Source organism: Taudactylus pleione, unplaced genomic scaffold (genome assembly GCF_031769625.1).
Source record: "Taudactylus pleione unplaced genomic scaffold, aTauple2 ptg000960l, whole genome shotgun sequence".
NCBI classification, from domain to species: domain Eukaryota; kingdom Metazoa; phylum Chordata; class Amphibia; order Anura; family Myobatrachidae; genus Taudactylus; species Taudactylus pleione.
Window position 1 is genome coordinate 207,712 of NW_028285361.1, and position 6,000 is coordinate 213,711.

The following is a 6,000-nucleotide window of genomic DNA, read 5'->3' on the forward strand; positions in this document are numbered from 1 at the left end:
GGCAAGACAGTTGTTGTCTGGATTTGGATAGAAATATTTCCAGACCAAAGAGGTGATATGTTTGGTCTTCTGCCCAGGCATGACCGTGATGGGCTTTTTCATCCCACGGATAACTGTCTCCCCCAGTGCCTGATTTAAACAAACCACCTCACCATCAGTATCTTCCTCGTCAACTTCCTCCTCAGCGTCAGATAAACCAATAGCCTTATCCTATCGTACTTAAACAGTGACATCTCCAATTTGAATATCAGCAAGCAGACTGTGGGTGCTCCTTCCAGCACTTGCAGAGGGCGTACAAATGGTGGAACTAGCCTGTTGTGAAGGTCAGGCATAGCAACCGTCCCCATACTTGGACTCTCCATGGGGATTGGTGATATCTTCATAGAATTAGAAAGCACAGTTCTTTGCTGTGCTTTTGCCAGCTTAACTCGTTTGATTTTTGTAGCAGGAGGAGGGCTTTCATCGTCATGTGAAGCTGAACCACTAGTCATGAACATAGGGAAAGACCTTAGCCATTCCTTGCTACTAAATGGCATATTGGCAAGTTTACGTTTCTCCTCAGACAATTTACATTTATTTTTTAAGGTCATTTTCCTAAACTTTGCCATTTGGGATTTTATATGCCCCCTACTATGACATTGGGCATCGGCCTTGGCAGACAACGTTGATGGCAGTTCATCGTATATGTTGTGACTAGTGGCAGCAGCTTCAGCACTAGGAGGAAGTGGTTCTTGATCTTTCCCTATTTTATTTTTATCGGACAAAATTTTGTCCTCCATTTATGTGATATTGATGCACGTGCGGCTAAGGCACACACAAACACAGAAAAATATATATATATATTTTTTCAGGCACTTTGGGGGTTACACCACCCTTCAACAGACGAGCCAGCTGGCCCTTTACTTATGGCACAGGCACACGCTTGGCGCTACTTTGTTGATGCACGTGCGGCTACAGCGCACACAAGTCACAAACACAGGAAAAAAACTACATTTTCAGCAGTGGTGTAACTATAAATTTTGCTCCCCCCTGCCAATAAGTTACTGGCACTGGCGCCCCCCCCCCCCCCCTCCTTCCCCACAAAATGGCATTTTGGTAAAACTAAAAACGAAAAAGCATTTCTTGTGAAGAAAAAAAAACATAATTTTATTTTTGACAACTATCTGAACTTCTTTCTCCGTGCCTTGGCTTCAGCAAAGTCATCAATAACTTTATCCATGTTAAGTTTTCTAGCTGCCTCATATCCTATGCTTAAATGTGAAAGTCCTTGCAGCCGCTACTGAGACCTGTTGCTTCGAAGGTAATTCTTGAATAATTTGAGCTTTGAGAATGATCTCTCGCATGAAGCCACTGTGACTAGTATGGTCAAGAACAATAGTAAAGCTGTGCAAATGTTACAAAAGCTGCTTGCAATAGTACAGTTTTCCACAATCAGCATATGTGCAAAATCAGCTATGTTGTTTAACTTCTGAATGTCTACCTTTAGTGCAATTCTCAAGGTTAGCAACTCTTCAGCAAATGAGCTCGACAAAAATTTTGGATACAATTCTACAATCTTGTTTGCTGACCTTACAACTTCTTCATCTATCGCCTTTAACAAGTTGGCAGGTATAAGAATGCCAAATCTGTCTACAACTTCCCTCATACCTTTAAACCTGTTTTTGAGTTGTGCGTTAACTACATCGAGTGTGGCATAGTACACGTTAACTCTAAAAGCATCTTCGGAGTCTTTGAAGGATTCGTGTTTGGCCAAATCATCAAAGTGTTTTGATACAGCGCGTGAGTGTTTTCTGCTAAAACTGGCATCAATCTTCAAAGTTTTTGCTAATGCCACAGCTTCCTCCTTGGTTGGCTGAAAATTATTTCTTAGTTCAGTCATGTCATTGGTAGCCTGTGCCAGAAAGTTCACACTTTTTGATAAGTCTACATCTTTTGCCTGAAGGGACTTAGAAGTTGTTTGAACTGATTTCAGGACCTTGTACCAAATAACAAGGATGAAAACAAATTCAAAAGATTCCATAACTTTTTTCAGGCCGCTAGCCTCAGCTCTTTCATCTAGTTTTCCTAGCAAAATAATCTGTGCTAGCACCTTCATTATTGCAACAAATCGATGCAGCACTGCCATTACAGCATCAAACCTACTACCCCACTGAGCAGGACACAATCTCTTTAATGTCACATTAGGATGACCATGTACATTCATGCTATTAAATTCATGGTACGGTTCGAGAACACTCCAACGCTTAATGCTAGCACAAAAAAGTGTACAACTTCTGCAAGATGTCAAAGAACTTTTGAACATCTTGAATTTCTGCTACAGCATCATTCACAACCAAATTCAGATTATGGAATGCACAGTGGACATACAAAGCATTTTCTTCTACCTTTTTTATCTTAGCTTGGACACCATTGTAGATGCCACTCATTGCTGCAGCTCCATCGTATCCTTGGCCAACACATTTTGACACATCAAAATTTTTTTTTTGTAAACCATTAAGAATTTCGTCAGACAGTCCCAAGGCAGTTTGGTCAGTGATCCGTCGGAATCCAAGAAACGTCTCTTTAATCAGTACCTCTGTTGGTCTGCCACTCTCATCCTTAATTACAGTTACATATATGAAAATCTCACTCATCTGATCACAATTAGAAATGTCTTGCGTCGTGTCCATAAGGATTGAATAGATTGGGTTTTTAAGCTATCTTATCCATCAATGTCTTCTCCAAATGTGAGGAAACTACCTGAATGAACTCATATTGAATTTTTGGACTTAGGTACTTCACTTTATACTTGGCAGCACCAGACTCCTTCCCTAAAAGTTCCTTAAGAACAGGATCAATTCAGCCAAGAGCTCAACAATTGCAAGAAAATTTCCACTGTTCGGCTGCCCAATAACTTCATGATGGCCACGGAATGGTAAATTACAAACTGCCAATGTCAATGTAACATTTAGCAGACGATCCAAGACTTTCTTCCAAAAGTTTTTCTCATTTTGTATCCCTCTCCCCATACCCTTGTCTATTCTTCCATGCAACCTCCATTGATCAAACACGCAACAAGCACTTGTATGTATGGTGCTGTGTTTGTGATCCGTCACTTTTCGAGACAGTCCCTTCCAAGCAGAAATTCCTGATGCCCAACTTTCATGGCATCCTTTTCTATTATGTTCCGCAAACAGCCAACAAGGTTCACAGTAGGCTTTGTTTAGAATTGGTAAATAACATAGCCACATTCTTGGTATTTTCAATCCACAATCTGACAGTTTCTCATAGTAGAACTCAACAAAACTTCTACAGTTTTCATCACGTGGAAATGGCCCTACAGGCCTTCAGGATCCATGTTCTATGATGAAAGCTTTAATGTCTGGATCAACAATGTTTACAGGGTAGTGTGCTCTGTCCGTGGGATGTGCTGCAGTAATTGGTAATTGAAAGCCTACATTGTCATCCTGGTGAGGCTGTGTTTGTTCTGGAACTTTACTAACTTCTATGTTTGTTTGGCTGTTGGCTGGCAGTGCCAGAAGGGTATCTTCATTATTAATATTATCCATGACTAAGGCCGTTGATACTTCCTCATTTTCTGAGCGTGACACCAGCATGGGCGTTGAAAGGTCTTCCATACAGTCTGTACTTGGTGATGTTTCCACAGTTTGTGAACTCTAAGGTGTTTGTACTCATTGAAAAAATATATCCAATTTGGGTAGTTTTTTAACAGCTTCTTGTTCCATCTTGCGTTTTTGTGTATTCTGCGCTCCACTCAGTTGTTTGCTGAAGTGCAACATTTTCTATTTGCTTCATCAGAGGACAATGCAATCCTGCAAGTGGTTCTGCTGCTGCCTGCAATATTAAGCCAGAGACTGCTGTGAGCAGCCTATTATAAGTATAGGGATGTGGTCACCTTAAGAATAATGCAGACACTACATAAGAGAATTTCAGTGATCTATAAACAATGCAGATCATCCAAAATACCAAAATACAATAGAGAGCATCCTAATGAGCAATGTGCAATGCAGTGAGCATGTTTATGTCTGTCACACTTTACTGCAAGCATTCAGAGTAACTATCCTTGTGAAAGCTACATAATACATGACCACAACACATTACAAAGGGAATCATTGTGACTGCCACACAATACAGAGAGCATCCTTTTGACTGTGACACATAATGGAGAGTAACCCTGTGACCACCACATAATACAGAGAGCACCCTTGGACTCCAATACAATACAGAAAGTATCTGAGTGACTGTCAAGTAGTTTTGAGAGTATTCTTGACCACCAAACAATATAGAGCATTCTTGTGACTGATATACAATACAGGGAGAACTCTTGTCACCACCTTACCATGCAGAAACTATTTTTCAACTGTCAGAATGTAAATTCCTACACTGCTGAAATTATTGGAACACTGGTAGTTGTGACAGGGGGCTTGTCTCGTGTATTTAAAAAATTAGACATCCTCTTATCCCACCTTCCCACTGAACACCTACACACCAGTGACTGGTATGCAGCATACATGGATCACTGCCAAAAGAATATACCAGAGGTTCCCAAATTGTGCGCCGTGGCACCCCGGGACACTTGCAGGGCTACCTCAGGTTGGTGGTCCAGCACCAAATCAAATTATTTATGGTCAATGTAATGTAAATATGTGAACCAAGAAAAGTGCAAACCTGTCCACCACCACATAACTGACCCTAAGGATGATAGATAAGCACAATTTACTTCACTTTACTACTTTACTCATTTTTTTTCTAACTTTCTCAATAACAAACTTAAACTTAGGGTTGCTGTGAAAACAATGCTAATACTCTAGGGTGCTGTTATTCAAAAAAGTTTAGAAACCACTGGAATATAGAGTAATTGCAAACAATTCTGACCTGCAGCATAAAGCTGTCCTTTATATTGAGACTTTCCTGTCATCAGTTGAGATGAATGCATTAGTCTTATTGCTAAATACTAGATTTTGAATTACATTAAAGACAATTTTTAACATCTAGAGACCATTACTCACTGCTATGTCTGGCTAATTCAGGGGCCTATCCAAATTCTATGCAGCAACATAGAACATCACAGGGGTTGCTAAACCATAAGATCAACAGTCTGTTGCCAGTAAAAGACATTTGTGGGTAAATTTACTAAGATCGGAGTTCTATTAAGAAGTGATGTTGCCCATAGCAACCAATCAGATTCCAGGTATTATCTTCTAGAAGGTGCTAGATAAATGAGAAGTAGAATCTGATTGGTTCCTATGGGTAACATCACTTCTTAAATAGAACTCCCCTCTGAGTAAATTTACCTCTTGGAGTTTAATTCAGTAAAAGAGTGAAGGAAGAACGTTCCTCCAGTTGTGAAGTCTACCTTTGCACCCTTGTTATTTTTCAAGGTTGCTTTCCTATAATGTGCCAGTATGATTTGTGTATGTGCATGCCAAACATGAATTCACGCTGAAGTCAAGCTTGGCATGTACAAAACTATACCTGCACATTACGGTATAGCAACACTGAAAACTAACAAGGGACCCTTGAGAGAGGACTTCTGAGTTTCTTTCACAAAATGTTCAATTAGGTGTTTGATCTAAACCATAAAAACATCAAGCTATTGACTTTGAAATGCAACCAGCACCCATTTGCTGTCACTCTGTGACTCCCTCCCTCATTTCATATGCCGAATGTTCCTTAATATACCACATTAACATTATTTCCCCCACCACCAACAACAAACAATACCTGGCTGTGCCAATGTGCCAGGCTGGCGACAAACATCAGATAAAGCTGTCTCTGCTAAAAGTCTTTCTTGTCTCAGGAACTTATTATTGGCAATAATTATACTTTAGACCAGCAGTATCCCCCAATTTTATGTTTCCTTGTTCCATAATAGTCCCACACAGTGAAAATCTTCTGGTACTTTTATGTAGGGCCCGGCCGGACTCTCACTGTCTAGGATTTCTTACAGTTCTGAATAGTGAGATTACTACCAGCGATCATATATGTATATGGGAAGTA